Raw genomic sequence first — 22122 nt, forward strand, 5'->3', positions numbered from 1 at the left:
CCAGAGACTCTGGTTTCTGAGACTTTCTGGCCCAGGGCACCATGGTTATATCAGATCACCTCTCAGGGAATCCAGTCTGAGAACAGGCAGTCTCCACTCCAGATGCCAGCGATCATGTGTCCCCTCCTTAAGGAAGTCAACAAGCCAGGCCAGAGCAGAGCAGCCTTGTCTGTCTCTGATCCTTCTCATTTAGACCTGGCATCTTCAAGTGCTAGACTTCACACAGGTCTCCTTTCTCTTGGTAGAATCTAAGGGAGGAACCAGGAGCTAGTTTACTCTTTCTAGACCATGTGGTCTGGGACTATGAGGCACAAAGAGAAGTCATCTTTCTCAGTTGCTTCGAAGCTGAAGCCTTGGTTTAGCATCCCAGTGGGACCTCTGTTGAACAAAGGACCCTGAATTAAAAAGGGCACCGATTTCTCTAAAACAAACCAAGATGGGCTCACCCTGCCTGTCCGAGTTCACTTTTCAGTGCTGTGATAACCGCCAAAACCAAACACAACTTGGGAAGAAAAGGGTTTGTTTGACATATTTTATTTCACATTCCAACCCTGAGGGAAGACAGGGCAGGGACTCGAGCAGGAACCAGGAGGCAGGAACTGAAGCAGAGACCATGGAGGTATGCTGCTGACTGGCTTGTTCCCTATGGCTTGGCCAACCTACTTTCTTACACAACCTAGGACCATCTGCCCAGAGTGGCACTGCTCACAGTGATCTGGGTCCTCCCACACCAATCAATTAAGAAAAAGCCCTACAAACTTACTTATGGGCTGTCTTAGTCAGGATTTGTATTTCTGCACAAAAATCATGACCAAGAAGCAAGTTGGGGAGGAAAGAGTTTATTTAGCTTACACTTCCACGTTGCTGTTCATCACCAAAGGAAGTCAGGACTGGAACTCAAGCAGGTCAGGAAGCAGGAGCTGATGCAGAGGCCATGGAGGGATGTTACTTACTGGCTTGCTTCCCCTGGCTTGCTCAGCTTGCTTTTTTATAGAACCCAAGATCACCAGCCCAGGGACGGCACCACCCACAATGGGCTGGGTCCTCCCCACTTGATCACTAATTGAGAAAATGCCCTACAGCTGGGTCTCATGAAGGCATTTCCACAACTAAGGCTCCTTTTCTGTGATAACTCAAGCTTGTATCAAGTTGACACACAAAACTAGCCAGTACATGGGCCAATCTGATGACATTTTCACAGTTGAGGTTCCAGATGACCCTGGATTGTATCATATTGACAAAGCACTAGCCAGAACACTGCCTAAGAGCTTGTCTTTGGTGTCTGCAGAGTCGCCGGTAAGACAGGGCTCCTGGCAGCCCTATCAGGATGCTCTCTCCAGTTCTGCCCCCGCCCCCAGCTCCTTTACCTTGCACTTAGAACACCTCTGTTTCTACTCTCCAACTTCACGCCCATCTCTTAATTAACTGCTACTGTGCTCAGGATGCTGAACCATAGCCTAGGTTGCCACTAATATGCTAACAAGAAGATTCTGCATTCAGTGGCTTCTCAGGACTGCTCATGTCCTCTCCCAACATGTGGTACAGTTCTAAACTGTATGCAGCCTGGCTTTCCATCTACCCTTATCCTGGATAGAAGCCTGAACTGTACTGAAGATAGAAAACAAATCAAATACACCAAAAAACTATCTACAAGCCTTTGAGGCAGGACCTCCAACTCTACCTCTTTGAAGAAAGTCGCCCCTGTGGTGACTTTTTGCCACTGTGACAAACGATCTGAAAGTGATAACTTCAATGACAAAATATTTATTCTGACCATAGTTGTAAAGGTTTCAGGCCATAGGAGTGTGGCTCTGTGCTCCTGGACCTACAGTGGGGGAGAACATCATGGTCTGAGGGCCTGGTAGAGCAGAGCTCACTTCTTAATAATCAAGAAACTGAAAAAGTTAAGAAGGGGTCAGGGGCAAGGAAGATCTTCCCAGGACACTATCCCTCCCTAGTAACCTACTTCCTCCCGCTAAGCTCCACCTCCCAGTACTGTGGTATATCGTGGCTATATATGGGATTGAAACATTGATTAGGTCAGAGATCTCAGGACTCGATCATTTTCCCATGGCCCATCACCAGAAATCAAGCTTTGATACAGGAGGGGTATATGAGGGGTATTCATATCCAAGCCACATACTCTTCTTCCTCTCTGCCTATGTGTCCCACAGGGCCAGGGATGATTGTTTCCTTTCCAGAGCCCAGACACAACATGTCGATCTATTACTGTAGTCTTTAGACCCAACACAGGTCATGGGACCCATTGTCTAGAATCTTGGTTTAAAGCCAAGCATGACAGTCCAGTCTTCCTCTGTTGGTGTCACCAGGGGAGTGGCAGCCTTCACTCCTCCACCAGACCTGAAAAGCTGAGGGCTGAAGGCAGAAATGAGAAGGAGAATGAGGTGGGTGTGCAGAGTACATGAGACAAGGAGAGGGAAAGGGGGCCGCTACTGCGGTGTCTGAAGACCCCTCGATTATGCTCTCTTTTAAACTTAGGTCTTAAACTACATTTTTATTTATTCACCTGTGGGGTGTGTGTGTGTGTGTGTGTGTGTGTGTGTGTGTGTGTGTGTGTGTGCATACACACCACAGCATTGTGTGGCAATCAGAGAACAACATTCAAGTGTCAATTCTCTCTACAAAGTGGGTTTCAGAGATCAAACTCAGGTTATCGGGCTTTGCTAAGCCATCTTGCCACCCTAAACTTGGACTTAAATTGACTCCTAAAACCTGCAGTGACATCTAAAGCCATGTATTAGGACATCAATGATGTTTGCCTGCTTCTCAGAGGGTGAGGCTCGTTCATTCCTTTCTAAATGACCCCACCTAATGTCACTTCCTAGAGTCTGCTACTTACCTGCAGCATCTGGAGTCAGGAGTACTCCTTTCTGAAGGACCCCAGTTCCCTCAATGGATTTCCTCCTAATTCTTTTCCCAATCCAGAGAGTCTCCAGCTGCAGAAACTGTACCAGAAGCTTAAAGACCCCAAGCTCCAGACCTTTCCAGCCTTCCTTTCATCCCATAAAACTGCAGTTGGGGCCTGTTGCAGCTCACTTCACGCTCTGCAAAGCTGACTGACTACCGTGGTGAGGTCACTGAATTAAGGTGTTAATTGGTAAGTTATTTCAATATTTTGATAATAGATTTTTAAAGACTTTGCTCAATGTCTCTCAGACCTGGATTACAGTAGGAGGGATGGGGAGCGGCAGGAACAGGGGAAGAAAATCAGGACCAGTGTCCTGGTTTTTCTCTTTGTTGCTGTGATGAAACACTTGACCAAAAGCAACTCAGGAGAGGAAAGGATTTATCTGCCATAGGACATAGTTCACTTTTAAGAGGAGTCAAGGCGGGGTTGGGGATTTAGCTCAGTGGTAGAGCGCTTGCCTGCCAAAGCAAAGACCCTGGGTTCGGGTCCCCAGCTCCAAAAAAAAACCAAAAAAAAAAAAAAAAAAAAAAAAAGAGGAGTCAAGGCAGAAACTCAAGTATGATTTGAAGCAGAAACCATAGAGGAACGCTGCTTCCTGACTCAATCTCTGGTCCATGCTTAGCTAGCTTTCTTACACTGCCCAGGCCATCTGCCTAAGGAATGGTGCCACCCATAGTGGTCTGTGACCTCCTGCACCAATAATCAAAACAATCCTCCACAAACATGCTCATAGGCAAATCTGATTTAAGCAAGTCCTCGGCTTATGCTTTCCACTCAGATGACTCTAGGTTGTGTCAAGTTTGCAACTAACTAGGAAAGGGATAACCAGCTAGGAAAGGGATAACTAACTAGGAAAGGGATAACTAACAAAAAAGGAATATTTTGGGTGTCTGTTTTATGAGATATCTAAGTTTCCTGTTTTCACTATATGTTTGAGTGTGTGTGTGTGTGTGTGTGTGTGTGTGTGTGTGTGTGCTGGTGTGTTATGGCATGGTACACAAATCTGTGTTCTGAGTGCAACTGAAAATTCTGCCTCAATATACAAGGTAGAGAAAGAATCTGAAAACACCCAGGCCTCTGGCCTTCTCAATCAACCTCTGGCTTCCACATGAGTAAACACATGTGCATGAGCACACATGCTTATACACATAGACATGAGAATACACATATACATGGAAAAGCTACAAGTCTGTAATGTGTCATTGTGATGTGTTTCTTAAGTAACCTGAATAACTCTAAGAATCACCAATGGAAATTTTCTTATTTGGGAAGGGTCTTTTTCAGGGAGGGAGAGGGAGTGATATGTGCATGGGTATTAAGCAAGGCTTTAATTAAAACAGCAGAGGTTATACGCAGAGGGTAGAGGGATCGAGATTAGTGCTTGGACTAGGTCATAGATTAGGCTCTATATAAAGGAGCCAATGTAAAAGGTGATCACCCTTGGTAAAAGGCGATATGGGGAGTCTGGAGAGGTGGCTCAGTGGAAGAGTTCTGGCTGCTCTTGCAGAGGACCTAGGTTCAGTTTCCAGAGCCCATGTAGTAGTTCACAACCATCTGTAACTCTAGTCTCACTAGATCTAACACCTCTTTCTGGCCTTCACAGGCATCAGGCACACATGGGCCACAGAATACTTTCAGGGGAAACACCCATGCTTATAAAAACTTTTTCTTTAAAAAAGATAAAGTTGGGGCCATGTTTCAGAAGACTTGAGTTCCAAGTGAGGCCACCAGAGTTTGCTGGTCTGATAAACATGGGCCTCTTGGCACTGACTACGGCAAGTGTCCTGGGTCTCCACAGCAGATGTGTCTGAAGTCACATATGTATGACACGGTAGTCAATAGTTGCTGCTGCAGTGATTGTGACTTACAGTTCCATGACAATTATTGATAACCAGGCAGGTGAGATAGTTCAACTGATAAACATTCTGGCTGTCAAGCCAGAGGACCTGAGTATAACCCCCAGGACCCACACAGAGGAAGGGGAGCATGTGCTCTCACAGGTTGACCTCTGTACTCACTTTGCAGCATACACACCCCTGCACATACATGCATATATACACTAAATAAATAAATGTAATTTTAAAGCCATTGTTAAAGGCCATTGGGTAGATGAGATGGCTTCTCTTTGAATGCAACGCTTCCCTTCCAGAATGACTCCTTAAACAAATGATAATGTACTGCTCTCTACATACTTGACAGGACTGAGACAGTGTGCAGAAACTTCATTTCTCCATGTTACCAGGACACTATTTTGCTATGGTGCATGGTCACACGAGGTTCAGGTCAGTGAAGATCCAGCAATTTTGTGTCCTAAGCCATGGATCTTTGTGAAGTGAGTGAAAACATGGAGTTTCTGTGGCTTTGTGCTGAGGGAAGGCAGGCCAAAGCTGGCATAGAGGGGGAGGCGGCTGTAGAGGGAGCAAAGCATCCCAGGAACCTCTGAGATCTCGCTTGGGTTGGGGTGGAGCAGAAGGTCTGTCCAACTGCCTGCTTCTCTGTGACAATGGTTGTTCTTGTCAGTGTAGGTTTGGTTGATGCTGACCAGGTATTCAAACCCAGCGAATCGCACAGTAGGAAGGAGAGGCATTTACAGTAGCCACTCTGGCTGATGGGGCTACTGGGCGCCAAGAAGCTTCAGGTAGTCAGAGTCCAGAGTCATTACTCTGTATACAGCAGACCCCAGCAGGGCTCCAGCAGCAGATTGGCTTCATCAAGTACTTGGGTGTCTTGATGGATGGGTACTGCATGTACTTTGGTAGCTAGGAGGAAACTAGCCACAGATTAATCACCGAGCATCCCTGAATGGGGAGAGTTAGAGCCTTTGTAGACCGAAGGGACAGCAAGTTGGCAGAAGCAAAAAGAGAAACCTGAAGTAACATGGCTACCATCACAAAAGTGGGGAGCAGGAACTCCATCTTTTAAGGGTGATTTGCAGAGTTTGCACAGTGACAGTTGACGACTGAAGTAACTCACATACAAATGGATTGTGCGCTTCTGGCCTGAAGAGTGACCAGACTACAGCATGGCCTATAGAAAACTCTAAAGAAGGAAGGTCTCGGGGGCCAAAGGAAGGGAACAGCACAAAACAGTGTGAGTGAGGAACTGAGAGAGAATGGCTGCCATCTCCTGCAGGTCCCAGAAGGTGATGCAGGGCAGTCTCCAGCCTCACCCAGAGTCACAGGGTCATGAGTGTGACCCAGCACTTCTCTGCTCCCATGTTACTACAGTGTGTGCTTTAAAATAAAGAGACTGTTTCTCTGCCTTGCTTATGTTACAAACGTTTGTTGAATAAACAATAGCTTACAGTTTGGGTGCTTCATCTATGTCAGGCAATATACTAAGTGCTTTTGTGAATAATCTAAGTCAATTCACATAGTATTCTGAGGACAAATATCTCTTTGTGGCAAAAAAAAAGTTGCAAAGATGAAACAAACTTCTGAGTCTCAAGTAAGTTAAGTAATTTGTCAAGTAACAAATATGTGAAGAGGGGGAGGAAAGGAGAGGGGGAAGGAGGAAGGAGGAAGGAAGAAGGGAAGAGGAAAGGAGAAAGGAAGAGAAACAGGAGGGAAGGATGGAGGGAGGGACTGAGAAAGAAATGAAGGATGGGGAAAGGAAAAGAGGTGGGAAGAAGGAAAGGAAGAAGTACTGAGGGGAAGAGGAAGGAAGGAAAGGGGGAGGAAGAGAGGGAAGAGGAAAGAAAGAATGGGGTGAATTGAGGAGGAGAGGATGAAGAAAGTGAGAGAGAGGTGAATTGAGTGAGGGAGGGAGGGAGGAAGGGAATAAGGGAGGGAGGGAGAAGGGAGAAACCAAGAAAGGTGGGCACATTTTAAGAAGGCCCTTTGGAAGCCCCAGACTTTTGAAAACCATTTGTCTTAATATACAGGTGACACAGCCTCTCTTTGCCACCAGATGTTGAGTCTTGCACAGAGCTGTGAAAAACAGCCCAGCTCACGTGGGGCTGAGGGAGAAGAGAAGAAGCTTAGACTTGGTTTAAATGAACTCAGGGAGGCAGGTCAGGTCCTGACCATTACCTGGGGTTCATGAGGCCCGTAACCATGCCATGAAGACACCAGAGTAGAGACATTCACTGCATACCCTGCTCATTATCAAGAAGTGACTTCAAGACCCTCATATGGGCCAGTTTCACTCACTGTAACAATAAAGTCTGCTGAAGGACTGAAGGGAAATACAAATTAAAAAGTAATGGTGAGATGGCCTTCATAAAGACATGCCATATGGGGATTCATTACTGCTCCGCCAGTACGCACCGGGCTCCAATGTTGGGAGTGGTAAGGTTTGTATTTCTGACTTCTAAGATAGTTGTTACTCGAGGAGATGGGCAAGAATACAATTTAAAGTCTTAAGTATTGGAAGATTTCTGCCCCATACAGCTTTGATAAATAAAGCCGTAAGGCATTTTAAGCAGATACAAAAAAAAAAAAAAAAGACATGCCATATGCCACACTCGGTGTCGTGGTTTGAATATGCTTGGCCCAGTTAATGGCACTATTAGGAGTTGTGACCTTGTTGGAGTAGTTGTGTCACTATTGTTATGGGCTTTAAGACCCTCATCCTAGCTCCCTGGAAGCCAGTCTGCTAGCAGCCTTCAGATGAAGATGTAGCACTCTCAGCTCCTCCAGTGCCACACCGTTCTGGACACTGCCATGCTCCCGCCTTGATGATAATGGACTGAACCTCCAAACCTGTAAGCCAGCCCCAAGTAAATAGTGTCCTTCATAAGAACTGCCTTGGTCATGGTGTCTCATCACAGCAGTAAACCCTTAGCTAAGACACTTGGGTTGCACACAGTTTGGACTCTGACCTACCCAACAGCCTAAGGAGTAAGGGAAGTGGTTGTAATCATTGTGTCCAACAAGCCAGTGAGTCAGCCCGTCTTTCTAAGCTTTGAGCTGTGACCCCATAAGGGATCTCAACTGAATTCTGGCTGCAAACACTTGGACGACAGTTAAAGGCTTCTGAATGTGTAAATAACAGAATTTATTTCAAAACCAAAATAGCTAACAGATCCAGGGTGTTTCTGGTGGCAACAGTCTGTGTGGCAGGCATTGCGAGGTGTTGGCTCTGAGCGTGACATATGTACACTGTGCACTGTGTCTGCTCTCATATCGCATACCATCAATGAACCCCTCGAACTGGGCTCAGAGCCTGTCTACAGCAATGATTCTCAACCTGTAGGGCAACCTCCTTGGGAATTGAATGACCTTTTTATAGGGGTCAACATATCCTATATTCTGCATATCAGATATTTACATTACAGTTCATAACAGTAGCAAAATTACAGTTATGAAGTAGCAACAAAAATAATTTTCTGGCTGGGGTTCACCTGTACTGAAGGATGGCGGCATTGGGAAGACTGAGAACTGCATGACCATGGTGTCCACCACGGTGCATCCTCACAAAGTGCTGTATCCTTATAGAAACAATGACTCACTTACAGAGAACCACGCCTTTTAATACTTTTCTACCACTGTTCATCAGCACATAAGTGTGAAGTCCGAGAACCTTTGGATTGTATTGTGCTAAAATCTTTGATTTTAAACATTGCTGTTTGACATGCTGACTTGAGTTTAAAAAAAAAAATCATTCTATGAATTTTGACTTCAGGTTAGGATTGAATTTCCAGCTTTTGTGAAAGTTCCCTAAGCATGCTCTTGACATTTTATACTTCCTAGTAACAAAAACTAGTGTTTATAAGATAGTGATTATAAAATAAAAATATAGGGGGCAAAGGGGATAACATTTAAAATGTAAATACATAAAATATCCAATAAAAAAGAAAAAAACTCAAAATATTGACCAACTTGTCGAAGAGACTGTGAATCACGCATTATAAAACATTCAGCCAAGATTTAATTGTAAATATCAAACTAAACCAGCACATCCATCTCATTGGTCTGAAAAGTTACTTTTATCTTTAATAAATATAAAAATTGTATGTATAGCAAAGAACTGTTTTAAAATAAATTGTCTAGGCTGACGAGGTGACCCAGCAGACTAAGGCTGAGCCTGGTGACCGGATCCCGAAACCAATGAGGAAGGAGAGACAGGATTGTAGCAAATTGTCCTCTGACGTCCATATACATGCTATGGCATGTGCACTCAGGCATGAACATGCATACGACATGAGGCGGTGCACAAGCATGTGCACACACATTTATGGGGTGAGGGGGGAGGCAGTGAATGAATATATTTCTTTATGATTGATGATGGGCCTGTGTTTGACTTCTATGCCTATTTTATGCACCTGTAAGCCCAGCGACACAAAAATACCTTGTTTAAATGATATAAATGTGTAGAGGGTGGAAACATGTTCAAAAAGCCTTGGTTTAAGGCTCAGGGAACATCCCTGATGTCCCCAGAGATCAGAGAGGACCCAAGTGAAACAGCATCTTCTGCATATAACAGTATGGCCACAGTCATGAATCCATACAAGACCACACAGGAGCAAGCCAATCAACAATGTAGCACGGATGGGAGGGGTCATGAGCCCCCTAGCTGAGCAGCTATTCACAGGAGTCTTCTGGGAGAGCGAGAGTCACCTTTCAACAGCCTGGCCCTGGTAAGTACTCCAAGCCTCAGTGGATGCCTTCATACCCATGAGGATATATGAGCAGCACAAATCCAACAGAGTAGGTTAATTAAAAACAACAAAACACGGGACATGAAGGGGAGTTGGAGCTGGGAGGAGTTAGGAAGGAGTTGGGGGAGAAATCACAAAATTCATAAAAATATTATTTTTTAAAGAAGTCTTGGTTTAGACGAAGCAGCTCTTTTCCTAAGGCTGGAAGTGTGATTTTTTTTTTCTCGGCCAGCAGCACCCTGCAATGTTCCACTCAGCGTATTTCCTGTTGATATCTTTGACATCACACTGTCCATTCTGTCCTGCACCACATCAGCATCTGAGGACGCTCAGAGAGCCAACACTGAGCACAGAAAGGACCCTGATCTTTGTGGCTGCTGTCCTTACTACCACCCCCTCAGGACAGAAGCCAGAATTAGAGCAGCAGCAGAGGAATTCTACAGGGAGGGAGCTGCTGTGTCCCTCGGCCTCCATCAGCTAGACACCACCCTACTCAAGACAGAGGCATAGCCCTGATGAACCAGAGAATTGTCACGTAAGGGACAAGGTAGGAACCGTCCAGAAAACTTAAACTGAAGGCACACATCCAGCCAGGGCTAGAGCAAAACAAATTGCAGAGCAACGGACCCAGAACGCCTGGCTTCTTGGGGTGCTGGTGTGTGGCTCTGCCTGTTCTTCCGCAGCTGGGCAGGGCCCTACAAATGTTAGAGATCAGATTTTTCACTTTGATTCAATTAGCATGGGCTGAACCACTTTCTGTGCCCAGAGGACCCTGCTGGATGAGCTACAGATTGGCTCTGGTTCTGCGCGCCGCGGACCACACCCAGGTGACCCCTTTCGGGGGGAGGGGGGATCTGCATTTCAGGTTAGGAAACCTGGGCTCGCAGAGGCGGAGCCTGGGAACTAGAGGTCTGGCTTCCTGTGGCTGCTTGGCTGCAGCTGCGCCAGGAGAATGAACTCTGTTTGGATGACCCTGGGTTTCATTCCCAGAGTTGCTGAAGACTAGCTTGGCTGTGGCCCGTCTCACAGAACTCTTCCAAGAAGGAAGGACGTGGCAAGGCAATACGGAGGGGGTGGGGGGGGCGGGGAACGAACGAACGAACGAACGCGGAAGGAAGGAAGGAAGGAAGGAAGGAAGGAAGGAAGGAAGGAAGGAAGGAAGGAAAACCTTACTAAATCAAAGCAAGACAGGAACTTTCTGCTCACTCCTTTCTGCCCCCTCTTTCCTTTTCCCCTGCCCTTTGCTGGGGCTCAGAAAGTGATACCCCAAAACTGCAGGGAGGGGCTTTTCCAAGACTTACCAAAAGAAAGAAGGATCTGCCAGAAGGGTCTGTTACCAGCTACTCCCTCCCTGTCCTTTTTCAGAGTAGCCCTACAATCTTTGTCTCCCCCACCCCCACCCCGGATGTTTTAGGCTCTGTCCCTCCTCTGGACCTGTTTATCTCCCCTGTAAATCATTAGTTCCTCCACCAAACCTGCCTAAAGCCCCCCCTCCTTTGAAGGTGGTTCACACCCCTCTCCTTTGAGGTCACAACCACATGCATCGCTTCTTGTTTAATGCGCAGTAATCCCCCCCATGATCATTGGTCATGTGTTGTCAGTTGGTTTGATAAACTCAAATTATCGAACCTTCATGGGCAAGACAAGCAGCTGCCCCTCCCCCACGTGCCCTTACAGTTGCCCCCCAACCCTTGCAGTTGCCCCCCATCCCCTTTTGCCCGCCCTCCCCACACCCCTTTCCATTCCTTTTATGATCTGGCACCTTCTCAGTCAGGACAGGATAACGACATAGTCCCTGAACTCACGGGGCTCACTCCCTATTGAGGAGACCCACAAGAAGCTTGGTGCTTCCCACACCCTTGTGTGCATCAGTATCATTGGGTCATGGGGTCGGAGAGAAAGTCAATATTTAACATGCCAAAAAGATGAGCATGAAGTGGGTGGGGGATGCAGAGGGTTGTGCTAAGGGAGGCTTCCTTCTGGGCAGAGATAAGGAAAGGCCAGTGCTGCCTGAGGTAGTCCCCAATAGGTGGTGTCCTCTAGTCTGTGATACACCACTGGGAGGGGTGAGAGGGAGGGAGAGACATGTTGATGACATCTGATGGATTAGTGTCATAAAAGCCTCAGATGGTCCAGAGCTGGGGTGTGGGCTTCATGGTGAGACCTGTGGATTCAGGCAGTCTGTCAGCATCCGGCTGTGAGTAGCACCTTCCACTTAGAGACCTCAGGGGAAGGGAAACACAGAGGGAGCCTTCCATCCCTTAAAAACTGAAGCACCCCAGGATACAGCCTCACCCCTGCAGAGAGACTGTGGCCCTTCCACTGTTCTAACTCAAGAACAGTTCTGCTTCTGGAGATGCCTCGGCTGACAGCCTCTAACCAGAAGAGACAGACAGAGCAACCACTAAAATCCTACCTGCTCAGGACGCTCTGTGTCCAAGGAAGCTCCACCCAGAATGCCAAGAGGAAGGGGCCCTGCCCTGGATGGTCAGAAGCCACTAATGCTCCAGGCAGTGCAGTGATGCAGCCACGTCCTCCGAGCTGTGGTTTGCATGACTTTTCCACCACAAAGCCCTATGCGTTCAATGCCTAGACGCCAACCTGTGACACTGTGGGGAGGGAGTGGAGTTTAGTGGGCCTTAACGGAGCCCTGGGCGAGGGGCACGCTCTTGGAGGGTAACTTAGGACGCTGACTCCTAGTCTCTACTTGCTTCCTAACTACCATGAACTGAAGAGTCTCCTCTGCTAAACTCCCACTTTGATGTTCAGCCTCACAGACTAACAAGCAACAGGGCAGACTCTCTCAAACTGTGAACCAAAATAAACCATTCCTCTTAATAAATAATGTCTCAGATATGTCGCCATGGTGATGGAAAGCTGACTAACATTTTCCAGAGATGAAGAAACTGAGAAGTTGCTGTCTTTTTCCAAGTCAAAATCACGGGATTCTACCAGGGGCTGAGACAGCTGAGGGTCCCACCTAGGGAATCATAGGGCCATGAAAAACTCCAAACCAGGCACCAGAGTCCTGGCTGAGCCCAGTTCCTTGAGCACAGGAACTAATTCACACAGGCAAGACAGCCCCTGAGTTGCCCTCCCAGCTCTAGAAAAGGGTCACATGTAGTACTGTCCTCAACCTGTGTGCTGACACAGTCATCTACCCTGTGCCCTTGGGGGCTCGCTCCCAGAGACTGAGCCACCAACAAAAGAGCCTATATAGGCTGGACTTAAGCACCCTGGCATGTGTCCAGATGTGCAGCTAAGTCTTCATGCAGAGCCTCCAAGAACTGAAGTGGAGCTGTCTGACTCCGGTGCCTCTAGGCCCCTGGTGGTGTGAACAGGAATGGCCCCCATAGACTTGTGTATATGAATGCTTGGCCCATAAGGAGTGGCACTACTAAAGGGAATGGCCTTGTTGGAGTAGGTGTGTTGGAGTGTGTCACTATGGGGGCAGGCTCTAGGGTCTTCTATACTCAAACTACACCCAGTGTGGCACACAGTGTCCTGCATCTTGCAGATGAAGATGTAGAACTCTCAGCTCCTCCAGCACCATGTCTGCCTGCGTGCTGCCATGCTTCCCCTTGATGATAATGGACTGGACCTTTGGAACTGTCAGGCAGCCACAGCTAAACATCTTTGTTTATGATAGGTTCCATTGTCACAGTGTCTCTTCACAGCAGTAAAACTCAAACGTAGACAGCACCTACTCAGCTCAGAGCCATGTGGGGTGCTAAGAACCTGGAGGGGCCCTGCTGTCTCGGCCTCTCTCTTCCTCTCCCTCTGTGTTTGTGGCTCCCACCCTGGTCTCATGACATCACCCTTGGCTGTTAAGTATCAGCCTCTGACATGCAGGTTCTCACTCTTTCTTTCTTTCTTCCTTTCTTTCTTTCTTTTTCTTTCTTTCTCTTTCTTTCTTTTCTTTTTCCTTTCTTTCTTTCTTTCTTTCTTTCTTTTTTCTTTCGTTCTTAAATCCCCAACCCTCTTTCTTTCTTTTTTCTTTCTTTCTTCCTTTCTTTCTTTCTTTCTTTCTTTCTTTGTTCCTTCCTTTTCCTTCCTTCCTTTGTATTTTTTTGTTTGTTTGTTTATGTGTTTGGGTGTTTTGCCTGCATGTGTGTCTGTGCACCACGTGCATGTCTCATGTCTGAAGAGACCAGAAGAGGGCATTAGATACCCCAGAACTAGAGTTACAGACAGTTGTGATCATTCATGTGGGGTCTGGGATTGAATCTGACTGTGTTCTTAACCCCTGACCATCTCTCCAGCCTCCTGGGTCTCTATCTGTCTCTTTCCTCACTGTGCTCTTGGCAATCACTCTTGGTCCCTCCACTCACACCATATTCTCTAAAAACCCAGGTCCAGCCATGGCTGACCTTGAAGGGCTCTGGCAGGCCTTGCTTTTCCCCCATTTCCTCTGCCCTGCTAAGCTGTTAGATTACATTCCTGAAACTAGCCACCATGGTCTCTTCCCCTATTTGGTCAGTTCCTTCCCCTGAGGCTGACTACCAAGGTATCAAAGTAGTGATACCCAGCAATCAAAAGTCCCTTTTGGGTCACCTAATTAACATGGCAAATTAAAATTAAACACCTCATCCTTACACGGGGTTTTTCCTTGTACCTTTATAAACTACCATTTTCCTATGTGCCACGGCTGTCTTCTCTCTATCCAGAGCAGTCCTTTGTCCCTCTGGGCAAACATCCCTTCCCCTCTTCCTCCGCTCTCCCATGTTCCTCTTCCCTTCTCCCTCATCTTCTGACTCCTGCTTTTGTCCCTCATTCCCTGACCATCGTTCCTCTGGGGCAAATACAAATCTCCTTTGTGCTGCGGATTTGATCACGGTGTCTTGTGCTGACTTGGAGGTCCTGTCAGGCCTGGAGCTGTGTCCTGAGTCTCAGACTGCTCAAGGCCTCTACTGTCACTGTTCCTGACCCAACGTTTCCTCCTCTGACTCTGCCCAGCCATCCAAGGCAGCCGAGACTCTGCTGGACTCCCACCAGATTACAGAACACCCAACAGGGAGCCATGCTGGGCCTCTGAGAGGAAGCAGGCAATGGTGGCAGTCACCCAAATTCTGTGGATTTTCTGCACTGACCTCACCCAGGGCTGGGTTATGGACTTGAGACCCAGTCCTTCCTCCTCTGGAGAGAGAAACCCTCTCTAGGGAAGGACAGGAGAGAAAAAGACTCAAGACAGGAAGGAGGTGAGACAGAGGGAGGACAGAAAAAAGGGCCAGGCCAGTGCTGTATCTCCTTTGTAGTTGGCTACCTGACAAAGACAAGTTAGGAAGGAAAAATTTGTCTGAGCTCCTATTTCCAAGGACTTTGTCAACCCTGGAGAGGAAGGCAGGGGAGCCATTCTGTCAAGACTAGAAGGAGCCTGAGGAGGTGGCTGTGTGGACCTGGGGACCCTGGAAACAGATAGCAGCACAAAAGCCAAAAGCCGTTCAGCTAGAGCTTCACAAGCCAGGCCCGCCTCCTAAGGATTAATAGCCCCAGACAGCATCATCAACCAGTGACAAGGCCTTCAAAACAGAAACCTGTGGGGAACATTTCTCAAACCATAACAGGAGGGAAATGTTCCACACCCAAGTGTGCCCCAACTCCAGGTCTCACGCTGGTTCTGAATGGTGTCACCATTTGGGTGGAAGTGGAGAATGCGAGACCCAGGCAGTGACACAGCATTCCAAGCAGGAAAGGCCACCACACCCAGTGCCTCAGAAACATGTGTGTGTTATTATTACCACAAGCCAGAACTATGCTCCGTTTGGAAACGGTTGGTTCCACAGCTGTTTGAAAATCCCCTGGTACTTGGAAACAAATGATCCAAGCCAGCCTGGCCTCACCAGTCCCATTTGGAGCCAGGGAGAGGCGTGGGTGACACAGGCCTGCCCCACTGCAGCCATAGCCATCTGTCATGGCTCAGCAAAGCGCTCAGGGACCACAGGACTCGGACAGGAGTTTTTACATTAGAACATGATTGCGAAACTTCTCAGGGAAAAAGAGAGAAGGCAAAACCGTGCACTGGGGCCTGAGAGCTGCCTCGCCCACGCGGAGACAGAAAGACTCCAAGGCTCTTCCCTGGTGGGTGGAGCTGATTTGTTGCCAGAGGAGATGTGAGGACATTTTCTAAGGAGAACCACTTGGTGGAAAAGGGCTCCCCTACATAGCTCCACGCTGCTGTCATTCTATAGCTTCAACATTCCCACTCAGAGATCATTCAAATCCTGCCACCGGTTCAGCTGACAGAAAAATAATTTCGTTTTAACCTCAGGCTCTCACAGCTCAGAAACCTTTACTCTGCACAGGTCAGGTTGCCCTGGTGTCCTAGGAAAACCTTGAAGGAGAGGTAGCATTTGGGGAGCCCCAAACTCAGGCAGAAAGGGCGGATGCTGAGGCCACAGAAAGAGGGCGTGACCAGATGCCGCAGCTGACAAGCTCGGCTAAAGTAGGAGCCTGCCCTGTCTCAGCTGGAGAGAGGCTACACGCGGTTTTTTTGCCCTGACACACCCCATTAAGTATTCTTGGAACTCAAATTCAGAAGGAATAGAATAAACCATTCGGATTACAGGGAAAGGGTGGTCTAGAGGGTCGGAGTACAGCAAGACTCTACTCAAGGGAGCCTTCCCGCTGTCTCGGCTACCCCACCTACATATCCTGACTGTGTGGGGTGCTGCGCTCTCCGCTCCCTCGCCCTCGCCCCTGTGATAGATCTAGACTGGGTTTGTCTTTGGGCCTTCAGGATAGGGAGATAGAGCGGTGGCTTCTGTGACAGGGCTGCTGCCTATCTTGGTGGAGGAGGGAAAGCCTTAGCAGATGCTGAGCCAAGACAGCCGGATTTCCCAAGAGCTTACCTGTCAGGGTAAGGCAGAGACACCGATACCTACCGGAGGCACCACTACTAAGGCTCTAACAAGCCAGGCGATCCTTTCCACAGGCACTCAGTGTGAGCGTCATAACTATACCAGGTGTGACTGTGCATACTTGTCACCCACCTAGCACTCAAGAGGCTGAAGCAGGGAGCTCTCTAGCTCAAGACTAATCAGTGTTACAGTGAGACCCGGTCTCACAACAACAATCAGTCAATAAAATCACTATCCCAGATGGCAGGTGAAGAGACAAGACAGGAAGAATAATGTTGCTTCCTGACACCCATAGCAGGGAGAGGCTGGGGCTGGGATTTGAACCCACAATCTTGCTCCTGTGTCCCTGCCTATAATAACAGTGCTGTTGTCCTTTAAAGCCAGTTTCCGCCTGTCTGGTGAGCCACCCCTAGCCCTCTCCTTGGCTTTCACACGTCTAGAAGTCCCCTGGGATCTGGCTCTCTTCCCCAGGTCCAGATGCAAGCAGACCTGCCTGCATAGTACCTCCCTAGGGTCAGTTTCCTGGTGTGCCCTGCCCCTGATAGCAAAACCTTTACACTAAGCCTGACTGCCCTTGGAAAGGCAGCACAGAGAAGCATGCCCAGGGCCTTCCTCCGCCCAGGCCAGACCAGACTGGCCAACTAGTGTTTTAATGCCTTTCATAGACACTGAAGGACTTTCCTCCAAAGAAACTCACACTCCCTCTAGCACAGGGAGCCCACAGACCAGAGTTGGGTAGGAGATAGACAAGCTTCCCATTCCCCTGGCTTCCTGGCAAGGCCGGAGCTGGGTGGGGGTACCTGTCCCTTCCAGCTTGTCTAGAGATCGTATACACACCTGGGCTTCCCTAAGAATGTTTTTCTTTTGTCCTGGAAGCCATATCTGTTCTTTTTCAGGATTCCTAAAGAGGCCTCTTTGTACAAGCTCCTCCTCACTGGTCTGGGGTCTCACCGGCCTTCTCACACTCAGCAGGTGTATCTGCCCAGAACATAGATCATGGCAGGTCTCTGCCATTTGATGAGCCAGCTGCCCACAGAAGTCACCGAGTTGTCTTACAGAGTCATCTGAGGCCTGCTACAGTCCCACCCGCCTACCCCCTGGCCTTGGCCTGCCTTCACTCAGCACGGGTAAGCCCGCCATCTTTATTTCCAAGGAGCTCTCCTTCCAAGCACTTTTACGATTCATCCTCCAAAGCCCCGTTTCATACCTCCTTCAGGGACGCTCACTTTCTAGGTCCAACACAAACACAAACAGAAAAATGCACTTGCCTTGAGTTACTGTGGTACAGCCATGCCTTTAATGTGCGCCCCATTAGAGTGTCTGCAAGCTGGTGGCTTCATCTTTCCTTTCCGTCCCCTGGTAATGGGTTAAAGCATACATATCTGGAACAGTGAACCAGTGATCTTCATTAGCCAATCATCTGAGTGAATTTCCATAGTTTTCAGAGAACATGCTAAGAGGACCCCACTACTCTGTGACAGGAAGGACTCCCCAGAAGAGTCAGGCTTGGGTTCTACAAAGATCTGCAAGCTGAAGGGCAAACCCAACCTTCAGCAACCTTGAGGCCCTTCCTGGGCTAACCCTAGGCCAGAAAAGCCACCGGGGCTCCTCACCCTCCCCCCACATCTGGCCTCTCCCACCTAGGCTCAAGCGACAGCCACTGGTGACTAAGTTGTAACAGAATGTAGCCTGTGCATCTCCTCCCATGAGTCACTGCAGGTCTTCATCGCTTGACCTCTTCTGCAACTTCTCCATCCCCAGCGGAAGTACCTCCTCCTCTCCACTTGGCCCCTACCTCAGAGTCCCTGTGACCTAGACAGAGGTCATGGCAGCTGGACTACCCCAACGGTGCCCCGGAGAACTGGCTTTGGAGCTAAAAGAACCCAAGTTCAATCTCCTCCCAGCCTAAATCCGTTTCCTCACCTCCAGAGAGGAAGCAAAGAAGCTGACGTGAGAAGCAGAGAGGACACAGGACGAACAGTCAGCAGCCCACACGCATCAGCTCTGCTTTTCTTGCTTTCATGTTCTGAACACCAATCCAGTAAAGTACTGGGTCACAAGCCTGGTCAGAGAGCAATGTTCAGGTCACCTGTGAGCCGTGGCCTGCTTGGAACAGGTGTATAGGACACCATGCAGTTGCACATAGGTCAGGGTACAAACCCACTTTTGTAAATGACAATAACAACACTCTACATATAAATGAACACGATTAGAAAAACACTTGCTAGCGCGTTAAGAATCTTGGGGTTATGTTTTTGTTGTATATTTATCTTCTTTTTTCGTCCAAAAATGAACATGCTTTGAGTAACAACAAGGAAAAAAATAAACCACATGTTGCAGAAATCTGTGTGCAATATGGGCCTTAAATTCAAAGCACCATCTGGGATTTGCGTGTCAAAGAATCATGGTTTACAACTGCAGATGGCTACAGCCTCAATGTGGAAACATTCAGGGCCGCTGAATGTGTCCCCACCTTGGGAAAGTCCCTTGCAGAGAGAAGGTGGAAGCCACTTCCAAATGAGTAGGATCCTTTGGGTCCTCTCCAGGACAGGGCATAGTAAACAGGTGCATAGTACCTAAGGTGTTCATTGGCTGTGTGCTGTTCCCGTTTAGTTTTAGAGACTGCCTTACTTTTTTTTTTTTAAAGTGAGCATTAGACATAAAAAAAAATACTGCAGGGAACCTTGGAAAACACAGATTTCTACAGTTCAATTCTTCCTTATGATCTTCCTCTATTGCGAGTTTGCACAATCATTGACTTTCTTCTAGCAAGAAAGACCTCTGCTCACTCCCGGAAACTGGCTCTCTGCAGACAAACGCCACCACGTTGATTCCAGGGTGAAACTGGTGCTGTGGCCTCCTTCTTCTGGCATCGTGCTCTGGAATGCACCACAGCAAGGAGGTGATGACATTGCTGTGTCTATGAGAAGCATGTGAAATGATTTTATGGGATAGTTTCTCACTGGGACACTCAGAGTCAAAGCAACAGACAGCGTTAACTCTTGACAGCCCATGCAGTTGTGCAAGTCTAGCAGTGCACTGTACAGAAGCATGCATGTTGTTATTATGGCTTCTTGTATCTTCATGAAGAAGAGATTGGAGATTTGACTCACATCATTTTAATATAAAAGTCAGCCAGTCTAAGGTGCCAAGATCCAAGTGAGATTTGTAAGTCATTTGAAGCTGCTAAGAGACAAAAATAAAGTTGGCCATGGTGCTACATACCTCTAACCTCAGCTACTCGGGGAGATGCGGGAGGCTGAAGGAAGTTCAGGGCCTGCCTAGGCTGCAGAGTGAGTTCAATAGCAGCCTAAGCAACTTGAGGAGACACCTTCTCAAAATGATAAACACAGACGGACTGAGGGTGTGGCGATAGATACCTGTGTGAGCATGCAAAACCCACTCCCAGTACCAGAAAAAGAAAAGACTGGGAGTGAGGGAAGAAGGAAATATTGGAGGGAGGGAGGGAGGGAGGGAGGAGGGATGGAGGAGGAGGGAGGAGGGGAGGGAGGAAGGAGAGAGAGGAGATGGAGGAGAGAGAAAGGAAATGGAAGGAAGGAGGAGAGGGAGGAAGGATGGAGATGGAGGGGGGAGAAAGGGAGGGAAGGAAGGAGAGAGGGAAAGAGATGGAAATGGAAGGAGAGGGAGAGAGGGAAGGAGAGGGAGAGAGGGAAGGAGAGTGAGAGGGAGGGAGAGAGGGAGATAGAGAGAAAGGGAGGGAGGGAGACAGACAGAGGAGAGAGCAAGCAGGTGAACAAGCCCCCAAACTAAGACTATCTAAAACCTGGTCACAAACTAAACATTCCTGGTGCAAAGTAGTTTACTCTAAGGATGGGTTAATTCAATCTCAATTACATCAACAACCCAGATTCCTTCGGGCTTATGATTCATTCTTCCTTTCGAGGTCACAGGGTGGCTGCTGCAGTTCAGAACCATCATATCCTTAAGGAGAAGCATCCGGAAGCCTATTCTCAAATCAATCCCTGATGAGAAGAATGGAATACTGGGGCAGAGTCTGGAGCCGAGGGGGGAACCTCCCTCCTTCCTAACAATGATCTCCGCATTTAAATAACTTCAGGATAGATAAGAAGGGAAATGGGGAGACTGGATGATGGGTGGATAGTCTACCGCCAAGAACTGTCAAGAGTGCTACAACTCTCCAGGCTAAAGGCCCCGGAGTAATCCTCATGGCTGGGGGAGAAAAAGTTGATACCTGCCAGGTTGTACCCAGGCAAGCTGTCAGTCAGAGAGAAAAGAAAACCGACAGCAGCCCTGGGTAGGAAGAATCCATAAAGTTTATTTTCCATAACATTTACAGCTAAGTCATTCTTGCATTTTAAAAAATGTATATATTAGGTGGAGGCTGCACATGCTTTTAATCCCAGCACTTGGGAGGCAGAGACAGGTGGACTTCTGTGACTTTAAAGCCAGCCTGGTCTACAGAGCGAGTTCCAGGTCAGCCAGGGCTACACAGAGAAACCCTGAGTCAAAAAATCAAAATAAAATCTTTGAATATTGATGTATTCTTTGGCAAGTTTATGCACGTATATAATATATTTCTATCATACTCATCCCTGTGTTTCCTATGGTCGTTCCCTCCCTCTCCCTTTCCCTCTTCCTCTGGAAACCTCCTCCTTCCCAACAGACCACCCTCCTACTTTCGTTCATAATGTGTGTGTGTGTGTGTGTGTGTGTGTGTGTGTGTGTGTGTTCCCACCAAATTGCTTGCATGTGTATGTGCGTGGTTACTTATCAGTGGCCTCCCTCTCCACTGGGGATTATTAACTCCCATGAACTCCTCACCTAGGGGTAAAGCCTTAAGAACCCCCCACCCTGACCCCCATGCTGGAACGTGCTAGGCCTGATGTGTAAATATCTTGTGAGCACCACAGCTGCTGTGGGTTCATAGGTAAAACAGCCATGTCATATCCAAAGATAGCTTTTTGAAACACCCCTCTCTACCCTCTGGCTTCTTCCACACTGCCCCCTGTTCACAATGATCCCTAGGCCTTAGGAGGGGATTTACATGTCTTATTTATGGCAAGGCATTCAACAGTCACTTGTTCTCAGCATCTTGACCAGTTGTGAGTCTCTGGCCTGCTGCTCACTGTAAAATGAAGCTTCTCTGAGACTGAAAATAGTACTAGTAGTACTACATAAGCAAAACATCCAGAAGCAAGCCTGAAAATGTGACCATTGGGCAAAACAGTGGTAATAGGTACCTCACTGGGGTCTATGACCTCCCTCGCAACTACCCTTTCATCAGGCAGACCTTAGCAGGCATGAGTTCCCTTCTGTGGAAAAACCTCAAACCCAATCAATCACAAAGTGACTGGTTAATCCCTAACAGTTGTGCCACTAACACACCAGTGAGCACATTATCCTCCATTAGCTTTAAAGCTCAGTTGGTAAGGGGCTTGCTGGGCAAACATGCAGACCTAAGTTTGATCCTCAGAACCTATGTGGAAAAATCTGGGCATAGAGACACCGACTTGTGATCCAAACACTGGGGAAGACGAGGCAGGCAGATCCCCAAGGCTGGCTGGCCCACTGATCTAGTCAGACTGGTGGTTTCCAGATTCAATGAGAGATCCTTGCTTAAAAACAAGGTGGGGATGTCCTGGAAAACAATGCATGAGGTTGACATGCACACACATTTGCACCCCCAGAAGCATGTGCACATGCATGCACACACACACACACACACACACACACACACACACTAACTAACTAAA

This window comes from Rattus rattus, chromosome 14 (genome assembly GCF_011064425.1).
Source record: "Rattus rattus isolate New Zealand chromosome 14, Rrattus_CSIRO_v1, whole genome shotgun sequence".
In the NCBI taxonomy this organism is placed as follows: domain Eukaryota; kingdom Metazoa; phylum Chordata; class Mammalia; order Rodentia; family Muridae; genus Rattus; species Rattus rattus.